The sequence below is a fragment of the Lepisma saccharinum genome, chromosome 1 (assembly GCF_977018435.1).
Source record: "Lepisma saccharinum chromosome 1, izLepSacc3.1, whole genome shotgun sequence".
Lineage (NCBI taxonomy): Eukaryota > Metazoa > Arthropoda > Insecta > Zygentoma > Lepismatidae > Lepisma > Lepisma saccharinum.
Window position 1 is genome coordinate 11,793,549 of NC_139229.1, and position 11,779 is coordinate 11,805,327.

Below are 11,779 nucleotides of genomic sequence, written 5' to 3' on the forward strand. Positions count from 1 at the left end.
ATCAGTACCACTCCCATGGCCGCCGTTGCCCCCCAAAGTTTCCTTCAGGTACCCACTTTATACGACGCTGGGTGGGTGCTGGAGCCGCTTAACAGGTGGGAAAAAATCCAGTTCTCTCCCACAGAGTATCGAATACGGGGTCTCTCGCATGGTAGTCAGGCGCCATAACGACTTTTTTTTTTTAAAGACTACCCCTATGCGGTAGTATATCCCCCTGTTATTCACATTTTCTCAGTTTTCTGTATTCTCATTGGGACAAATGCAAACATCCATGTCCGAACTGAACTAAAGTGTGGGACCCCTGGCATATAGTGCGTTGAGCTAACCACTCCGCCACAGAGGTCGACTGATGTACCGTGACCCATACATTTATATTTAAATAAAATTTATATTTATTATCTTTGTACTTCAAGAATGTCCATTGGAGAGGAGGGGGGGATTCTAGAAACTGTATAGAAATAGCATGATTTTATACAATCTAACATACTGATTCCTCTCATTCGCTGCTCACGTATGTGTGTCTTTGTGTCCACTAAATGGATGCAGGTTGCAGGGGTTGAACCACATTTCTATTTTATTAGTCATTTAACTTCAAAATAAGCTTTGTACGAAACATTTTTTAAAAAAATATGGGACATTTTTTTTTAGTAGTTGACGAAAAATTGTATCCTGACAAAAAAAAGAAGTTCAAGGTCACACGATTAGAACAGCTGCTGTGACTAGGCCTACAGGTTAGTGAGATATCACACACCCACTAGAAAACCTATTGAACAGCTATCACTCACGTACAATAGTACATTCCAACAAGGGAGGTCTGTTGCGCATAAAGGGTGTGTCAGAGAAATAAATTTGTTGTACAATTTTAAGTGTGTTTGAAAAAGAAAATGATAAAAATGAGAATGTAGTAGCCTATAATTGTGCTTTATCAAGGAAGGTGAAAATAGCATTTTAAACTTACCCCTTCAGTTCTCTTAAAGATTATTACATAAACAAGCGAGAATGATGGCTACGGTCTTCCTGATTCGTTCGTTTGCTACTTGAGTGTTGTAATTGACTGTTGTATCAATATCTGGCGAAACCAGAGCAGTTAGGCTTGACTATGAACAGCTGTCTTCCAAGGCAACAGATTCTCTTGTGGTGGCACTGATGAAAACTGTTCCACACAGGTAAAACAGCAATTGAGGAATTGGCGAAACCAGGGCAGTTAGGCTTGACTATGAACAGCTGTCTTCCAAGGCAACAGATTCTCTTGTGGTGGCACTGATGAAAACTGTTCCACACAGGTAAAACAGCAATTGAGGAATTGGCGAAACCAGGGCAGTTAGGCTTGACTATGAACAGCTGTCTTCCAAGGCAACAGATTCTCTTGTGGTGGCACTGATGAAAACAGTTCGCCACAGGTAAAACAGCAATTGAGGAATTGGCGAATTCAGGGCAGTTAGGCTTGACTATGAACAGCTGTCTTCCAAGGCAACAGATTCTCTTGTGGTGGCACTGATGAAAACAGTTCCACACAGGTAAAACAGCAATTGAGGAATTGGCGATACCAGGGCAGCTAGGCTTGACTATGAACAGCTGTCTTCCAAGGCAACAGATTCTCTTGTGGTGGCACTGATGAAAACAGTTCCACACAGGTAAAACAGCAATTGAGGAATTGGCGAAACCAGGGCAGTTAGGCTTGACTATGAACAGCTGTCTTCCAAGGCAACAGATTCTCTTGTGGTGGCACTGATGAAAACTGTTCCACACAGGTAAAACAGCAATTGAGGAATTGGCGAAACCAGGGCAGTTAGGCTTGACTATGAACAGCTGTCTTCCAAGGCAACAGATTCTCTTGTGGTGGCACTGATGAAAACAGTTCCCCACAGGTAAAACAGCAATTGAGGAATTGGCGAAACCAGGGCAGTTAGGCTTGACTATGAACAGCTGTCTTCCAAGGCAACAGATTCTCTTGTGGTGGCACTGATGAAAACAGTTCCCCACAGGTAAAACAGCAATTGAGGAATTGGCGAAACCAGGGCAGTTAGGCTTGACTATGAACAGCTGTCTTCCAAGGCAACAGATTCTCTTGTGGTGGCACTGATGAAAACAGTTCCCCACAGGTAAAACAGCAATTGAGGAATTGGCGAAACCAGGGCAGTTAGGCTTGACTATGAACAGCTGTCTTCCAAGGCAACAGATTCTCTTGTGGTGGCACTGATGAAAACTGTTCCACACAGGTAAAACAGCAATTGAGGAATTGGCGAAACCAGGGCAGTTAGGCTTGACTATGAACAGCTGTCTTCCAAGGCAACAGATTCTCTTGTGGTGGCACTGATGAAAACAGTTCCCCACAGGTAAAACAGCAATTGAGGAATTGGCGAAACCAGGGCAGTTAGGCTTGACTATGAACAGCTGTCTTCCAAGGCAACAGATTCTCTTGTGGTGGCACTGATGAAAACAGTTCCCCACAGGTAAAACAGCAATTGAGGAATTGGCGAAACCAGGGCAGTTAGGCTTGACTATGAACAGCTGTCTTCCAAGGCAACAGATTCTCTTGTGGTGGCACTGATGAAAACAGTTCCCCACAGGTAAAACAGCAATTGAGGAATTGGCGAAACCAGGGCAGTGAGGCTTGACTATGAACAGCTGTCTTCCAAGGCAACAGATTCTCTTGTGGTGGCACTGATGAAAACGGTTCCCCACAGGTAAAACAGCAATTGAGGAATTGGCGAAACCAGGGCAGTTAGGCTTGACTATGAACAGCTGTCTTCCAAGGCAACAGATTCTCTTGTGGTGGCACTGATGAAAACTGTTCCACACAGGTAAAACAGCAAGTGAGGAATTGGCGAAACCAGGGCAGTTAGACATTACTGTCTTTTTCTTGAATGGAATACTGTTGCCATATTCAGAAACTACAGGATTTAAGCTTGACAATGATATATAACATGATAGGGTTCCGTAAACATGAAAAATAATTGCAGGTGTCACAAAATCATGGAATGACCCTGTACGGTTTCATGTTGGCTGTCTGAATTATTCCATTCAGCTTAGGGCCATAAGGAAGAATGCTCCATGTAGGAACAGGACACAGTTATGTACAGGTCCTTTGTCTGTGGTTCGCAGTATACAAGGTCTGTTGATTATTTCCCATCAATGTGACAAGAATTAACTTCATGAAGTTGAGTAACTTTGTTACTGGTTAGCCAAATTTAGAAATTTCAAACGTATGCTCATATGATGTTTACAGGATGTGCATAATTATAGCCCAGTAAACAAAGGATTTTTTTCAGAAATACTTAGGGGAAAGGTGAAGTTTGGTGTATTGTTAGACCATCATAAGAGATGTATTTTCCCAAAGATGCCCCTCCCCCATATGCTCCCCTGACTGAATATTCAATGTGCAGTGTATTAGAAAAACATCCATATATCTGAAAGAAGTGGACATATCGGGACATTCTTTTTTCAATTTGTGCCAACAATACTCGATAAATTTGGTCCTCTCATGTTTTAAATATTTCCAATGAAAATAAAATGTTAATTTTAAACTTACTTTTCTTCTTTTTGGCACTGTATTTTTGTTACTAATGATATTGGAAAATTATCTTTAATTTGATACCCCTGTTGACAAGCTTGGTACTAAAATTTGCCCTGTAGGGAGTCAAGTTTGAACATGCATGCATGCTTTCACTTGCTACGTGCGCTCCCCTACTCTTGCTACATTCCCCAAAAATGTGCACATTTAAACAATATTTTGTAACATTTTAAAGTAGCCAATGTGCTGTAGATGGATAGAATACAGTCTTATTTTGAAATGACCTGTATTCATACATTTGCATTAGTTAATAACCTGTGACTCTGACAGCCCTTGAAGGTCCTAGGCCAATCTCTGGATTGCCAGTCTCCCTCCCACAATCCTACCTAGAGGTGTCGAGGTTTTCAACCAGTAATGGGGCAACATGTGGTGAGAATGTCGAATCCCCAACAGTTATAGGAGATATGTGTCACAGTATTACCTCAGAAAAATATGACACGTCTGTCATTCTCATGTTGAACTCTACACATGATTGTTTCAAGTACTTTCTCATAGTCTAGTTACACACTGTACCTTGAATCTTTGGAGCAGCACCACACACAATGGTAGAGAAGAGAAGAAAGCAAGTGGACGGAAAAAACTGTGCATGCTGGTGCCGCAAATAGCTAGTAGCTGCAGCTGTTTCCCCTCCATGCACTCGCTGGTCAAACCCTCGCAAGTAGTTCTTGCATCGCCGGCTGTTATAATAATAATGATCGAAGACACCCAATATACAGGGTGTTTCTAAAGGTCGTTTACAACGCTTGGGAGGTGATTCCTCACACGAAAACAAGCAAAAAGTCTAAGTTCCATTTTTACGACTGAGGCTTCGTTTCCGAGATAGGAGCCTCGCAAAAGGTGACAAAGTGAACATCACACCTGACTGGGACGAATACTATCACATATAGAGAGGCGGTTCCAAGGGAATCATAAAGGAATCGTATGTGCTCAGTGCGGAAGTCACTATGAAAAGTTCACTGCACGCATGCGCAATGGAGTCCTCAAAGGAATTGAGGATTTCCAGCAAGAACAATGCATGGAAAAGGTATGTAACGCAGCAAGAAGGACCGTGACAATGAGAAATGCGTTCAAGACAACACATCCCGACCTCAAACATCAAAACATGAGCACCGAACACAAAATCCGAAAAGTTGAGCACGGTTGCATACCCCAGTTACACGCGAGGAATGAACGAATCATGTCATGTGGCATACGAGAGACACATTACTCCACCAGGAGGAGGGAAAGAAAAACACAATATCAGATGATTGCGACAACGTGTATTTTTACACGCGACAACTACGTAATATCCCCCCCACACACACACAACAAACAACAAATACTACAATGTCTTATGCACAGACAGTCCGTGTCACTGTACACCAACTGAAGATGTCACTTTCACCACACAAAGGGGGTGGGGAGCAATACCAAAAGTGTTCGCACGCGATCATTGTGACGTAAAAGAGACCAGTTTTGGAAGCGCTGCGCAGGCAAGTCTGGCTCTCCTAGTCTACGTTTGACCTTCATGACTGCTGTACCCGCGAGAGGAGCTCGAAGGGTTGGTTCTCTCCGGCAGTCGTTCCAGTCGTGTTGCAGGTGCTGGGATATGATCAGCAGTTCGCTCTAGGTTGTCATACGCATTGAAGAGTACTAGTATGTTGTATTGAAAGAAGTTGACGTGGTGGAGTGGGCAAGTCAAGTATCGCAACAATTGGTCTGTGGTGTTCGTACGGTGATACGGCCAATTTGTGCAGTGTGTCAGTGTTAAACAAAAACAATACTTTGCAGTTCCAGCTCCCTATTACACAGATGGCTGCGTTTACGACCCAGCAGCTAGCAGACATGCATCTCATGTATGGGGAGGCACGTGGTAATAGCCGTGAGGCAAGGCGTCTTAATGGAGAACGCTTTCCACGTTTACCGTCTCACACCTTCTTTCAGGTAGTGGACAGTCGACTGCGTGAAACAGGGTCAGTGTTACCACCGCGGCAAGAAGTTAGAAGACCCCGAAGTGTACGTACACATGAGTTTGCAGAAGATGTGTTAATAGCGGTCGCAGAACATCCTGGCACCAGTACGCGAGTGCTCGCTCGGGCACGAAACACGTCTCATGTGAATGTTTGGCGAGTGTTGTCAGAGGAAGGAATGCACCCTTTTAAACTGCAGAAAGTACAAGAACTGTTACCTCGTGACTTTCGCCCTCGTATGGAGTTTTGCCAATGGTTGTTGCATCAGCTGGACACAAACCCTCACTTCGGGGCAAACGTATTGTGGACAGATGAAGCCATTTTCACCAGGATGGATGTCTTCAATAGTAGAAACAGTCATGTATGGGACTTTGACAACCCACATGCACTTTTTGTGGCCCATCACCAGCACAGGTTTTCAGTGAATGTGTGGTGCGGGATAGTACATGATCATTTAATTGGACCATACATTCTCCCTGTTCGCCTGAATGGTCGCACGTATCATGCATTTCTTAGTGAGGTTCTGCCTGAACTGTTGGAGACCGTACCTTTGGCACTGCGGCAAGAAATGTGGTACCAACACGATGGTGCACCAGCTCATTTCGATTGTAATGTACGACATTTCCTGCATGACGTGTTTCGCAATAGGTTCATTGGTAGGGATGAGCCTGTGCCTTGGCCACCGAGGTCGCCAGATTTCAACTCGATTTTTTCTTCTGGGGAGAAATGAAAACCCTCGTATACGACACACCTGTCACATCAGCTGAGGACCTCGTTGCTCGCATCAACGTCGCCGCCGCAACGGTAGCAGATACACCTGGCTTGTTTGCTCGTACTCGATATTCCTTGATTCGTCGCTGTCATCTCTGCGTAGAAGTAAACGGCAGAAATTTTGAAAACCGTCTGTGATTATTGCCCTCGGCAAATCTCAGTGAGAACACTCTTGGTATTGCTCCCCACCCCCTTTGTGTGGTGAAAGTGACATCTTCAGTTGGTGTACAGTGACACGGACTGTCTGTGCGTAAGATATTGTAGCATTTGTTGTTTGTTGTGTGTGTGTGTGTGGGGGGGGGATATTACGTAGTTGTCGCGTGTAAAAATACAAGTTGTCGCAATCATCTGATATTGTGTTTTTCTTTCCCTCCTCCTGGTGGAGTAATGTGTCTCTCGTATGCCACATGACATGATTCGTTCATTCCTCGCGTGTAACTGGGGTATGCAACCGTGCTCATGTTTTGATGTTTGAGGTCGGGATGTGTTGTCTTGAATGCATTTCTCATTGTCACGGTCCTTCTTGCTGCGTTACATACCCTTTCCATGTATTGTTCTTGCTGGAAATCCCCAATTCCTTTAAGGACTCCATTGCGCATGCGTGCAGTGAACTTTTTATAGTGACTTCCGCACTGAGCACATACGATTCCTTTATGATTCCCTTGGAACTGCCTCTCTGTTATATTATTCGTCCCAGTTAGGTGTGACGTTCACTTTGTCACCTTTTGCGGGGCTCCTATCTCGGAAACGAAGCCTCAGTCGTAAAAATGGAACTTAGACTTTTTGCTTGTTTTCGTGTGAGGAATCACCTCCCAAGCATTGTAAACGACCTTTAGAAACACCCTGTATATATTCCATACATCTGATAAAAAAAATCACCACTGGAATCAATAAGGTGTGGAGGAGGAGGACTATAGTGCGAAACTCTTACAAAGAGAGCAAAAAAGATGAGTGTACAGCTCAATAGCAATAACTAATGTGATAAGATCAGCTGTCGGGCAATGGCCATTTTAATCACTTTTGGGAAAATACATCCCTTATGATGGTCTAACAATACACCAAAATTCAGCTTTCCCTTTTTTCTAACAACCCCCCTTTTTTTTGGCCTTCATTTCATGGACTATTATACAGGGTGGCCACAAAGTTGGCTTACCCCCATTTTTTTTTCTTTCAAATATTACAGTGGTGGTAGTTATAGTGATGTGATCACGTACCTGACAGTTCACTTGTCCAGGACATTGGTATGCAGACCATCATGATTGTCGCACAGCTGAATTCTGCTCCATGTCCTGGCAGATGTTTTGCGGAGATATTCTGGCATCACGTCCTATCAGCATCATCAGAGTTAATTAACGTGACAAGGCTTGTACGAGGGTCACTATTTATATTTTGAGCCTAACAATGAAAAAACAGGAATTTGGCATTGAAAACTGCTTTATTGTTTTTCGAAGTATTCTCCTTTATGGTCAGCACACTTTTGCATTTGTCAAAGCAGTTTTTCCAATCTTCTTGAGACACCTCCATAATATGGTTTTTGAACGCATCAACGGCGTCTTCCGCCGACGAAAATCGTTGTCCACGCAATTTATTCTTGACATTCGGGAACAAGAAGAAGTCATTGAGTGCCAAATCAGGACTGTACGGCGGATGACCCATCAATTCGATTTTTTGACTGTTCATAAAGTCGGTTGTTAGACGAGATGTGTGACAGCTGGCATTGTCTTGATGAACAATGATCCGACGGCGTGTTTGTTTTCCGTATTTGACCGAAGACCTCTGGCAAACAAATTGTTGTGTACCATTCAGAGTTGACCGTTCTACGTTCCTCTAAAGGCACAGTTGCCACATGACCAGTTTTCCCGAAAAAACAGGCGACCATTTGTTTCGATGTGCTTCGAGTGCAAACAACTTTTGTTGGATTGGGTTCATCTTGAAACACCCATACAGTCGACTGCTGTTTACGTTCCTGCTCATATGCATATATCCATGATTCGTCACCTGTTACAATCTTATATACGTCTTTTGAAGCACCACGATTGTATTTATTGAGCATTTGTTTGCACCAATTGACGCGAGCGTCTTTTTGAGTTTTTGTCAAATTGTGTGGGATCCAACGAGAACATACCTTTCTCACAGCTAAATGATCATGTAATATTTTATATATGCTGGTGGAACTAATGCCTATGGTTGCCTCAATCTCACAGTATGTCACATGACGATCTTGCAGTATTAGGTTTTGATAAATTCGTTATACCAGCGTTTCACAGTGGCAAAGGATGGGGCTTCATCGCCAAATGTGGAAGTACGTTGATCGATGCACTCTTGTCTTGATAATCCACGTCGAAAATCGTAAAAAAATCATCGCACGAAAATGTTCACGAGTTAATTCCATTTTATTGTTGTCCCGCAATCTCCAAGGCAACATAAACAACACAAATCAAGCTATTGACAAAACATTTGAAGTACGTTATGGTCAATAATGCCAGACGATTCCGTGCAAACGTCAAATCATGCCTAACTTCAATCAGTGTTGCCAAGGCTCAAAATATAAATAGTGGCCCTCCTATGGCTTGCACTTTAAAATCAAGTTTCATGTGTTTCATCATGGTCGAACAATTGCAAATCCACAACAATTAAACATACTTTCTGACCAGGGGTATGCCCACTTTGTGGCCACCCTGTAGGTCTTGTCTACTCTTACTGTGGCTAGTCCTCATGCTGGCAAGGGAAGCAGGGATTACGCCACAGATTAAACTGAACAACAGCATTGGCGCAGTGTGTTATTACTCGGCAGGAAGAAGTACTATGAGCACCTCGTTCTTATCATGCTGGATTGGTTCCTTCCCTGCTGGGACAAGCCTGGAAAGACCCTGGGAATCTCGCAAATGGGTCTGGCATGGAAGTCAGATGCTCTACCACTAGACCTCTGGGGCTCCTACAGGTACACACAGTTTTATGAAAATGTCAAATCAACAACTCATCACCTAATATTACCAACCCTAGATGTCACTCTCTAGCACTTTCCTTCGGACATACAGTAGTATAAAGTTTTTCCACCTTAAAATGTTGAGTTATTGTATTAAGTGTACAAATAGATTACGACACCATAAAACTTACTCCCAATACAGTTTGAACCCGAGTCAAAGGCGCCGACTCCATGGGGCTTGTTAACGATGTGGGGGCAGAGCCCCCCCCCCAATAATTTTGCTTAAGAGGATCTAATGTATTATTTTGCTTCTCTTGTAAAGTTTACTCTGAATTGTGCCACATGATCTTAACTTTAAATACACATTTGAAATGTTCTAGACCATCAACTTTGGGGGGCTGAGACCGCCAAACCATCAACTTTGGGGGGGGGGGGGGCTATGACCGGAGACAGCAAAACACATGACTTATTACTATATACTAAGAATATAATTATCATATATTAAACAGAGACATAATAAATTTAGCCAACGACTTCTTCAAGACTGTTTGGGAATCCCCTAAAAGAATGCAAAAAATTAGGAATATTTTTGATGTGAATGAGAAGTCTGGCCATACTGGACTGCGACCACTTTTCCCTCGTCGGTGGACGGTGAGAGCCTCCAGTATGAAACAGATCTTAAGGAACTATGAAAACCTTCTCGATTTTTTTGAGAAATTTTCTGAAAGATTCTACTGATGCAGCATCAAAATGTGCTGGATACCTGGAGACAATGCTTCAATTCAAGACATTTTTCTTTCTCTCCCTCTACTGCCATGTGACGGATCCAATAGAAGAGGTAATCAATCTGTAAGGTTCAGTTTCCACATATTGATGCTACAGAAGTGGGATGAAAACTAAAATACTTGACTGACATCTTTCAAGAAAAGCGAATGGGTTTTGAGCAGTTCTGGCAGAGGTCAAACCCAGCCTCGTTGATGAGCCAGAATTGCCCCGGCAACGTCACGTCCCTAAGAAACTTGAAAATCCTGATGCTGCCAAAACTCACACGTTCTACACTCCAAACTCACAAGTTCTACACTCCAAAATAGCATTATAAATCAATATATACTGACGTTTGTGACACAGCAAAATCATGTGTTAAACAAGGACATGAATCTACAGGACTACAAAAAATAACAGCCATAGAGAAAGAATGCATCTCAGCTGTGAACAGTTGCACAACAAACTTTCAGCAAACGCGAGAATTATTTCGCCAAGATTTGGATGCCGATAGGCTCTCCTTACACATGTCCATGCTTGGTGATATCGCCAAACAGAAGAAAGTGGTTCTAACTACCATGTGTGACATAAGGAAGTTTCTTTTGGAAGACAGCACCCTCCAGGAGTTTGTGCCTGAAGTTGCCAAATTCATGATGGTCCTCCGTACTGTGCCAGTGACGACAGACACAGCCAAAAGGTCATTCAGTGCTGAAGACATATTTGAGATCTACAATGGAGCAGAAGAGACTAAGCAGCTTATCGGTACTCCACATACATCAAACTGTGCTTGATAATTTGGACCTGAGACCGCTCGTTAATGAGTTCATAGAAAAATAACCCAGTGCACAGAGCAACTTTTGCTTTATTTTTAAATCATGTTTATATGTTTTTGTTGTGTATGTCACTTTATATCTTAGTGTACATACTATTTGTTTTTTTATTATTGCAAAATTAAATTTAAAAAGTTTAATATTGTAGCAAGAACAACAAAAGTAAAACTTATTTTCCTGCTATTTGTGTTAGCATTTATGTAAATAATTAAATAAAACTGTTAAATATTGTAAATATTCGTTATTTTATGGGTACGTCAACACTAAGGTTATTTGCAACCCATCACATGTCTGTTACGGACATTAAAACACACCCATATCCTCGCCGGGACTCGAACCCGAGACCTCTGGATCAAACGAGTTGAGTCGACCACCCAACACATTCGGCTACCGAGGCGGGCATAAAACTGTTAGGTTGACCTCTTAATGTAAATACATACTTTTCAATAAAAATGTTAATTGTTATCTAAAAAAAACAAATGAGCAGACACAAAAGACGTAAAGCGAATTTGAAACATTTTCTAAACGTTTTTCATGTTACATTTCATCTGCATGAGGAATATAATAGCTGCTTAAAAACTGCTATACGAAGATGTAATTTTTATTTTTAAAAAAGGGAGGGAGTGAGTCATTCATTTATTTCAGTGATCAGAGCCCCCCCCCCCCAATAATTTTGACAAGTCGGCGCCCCTGACCCGAGTTATACGTATGTCAAGGTGAAGAGAATATGATACATATAACTAAGAATTACTTACAAATCAGATTTAGATGTCATATAATTAAAATACTGTAATTGTATCTATTTTGAGGAACAAGATACATGTAATATGGGTGATTTGTCATAAGTGTGCTAAATTAACAAATCCGAGTTTGATTCTTAAATACAGGCGAGACGCGCTTTTTCCAAATTGCACTAGCTGGGGCTGCATTTTGTTGATTTACTACCAAATTTTAAAAATTCGTATAA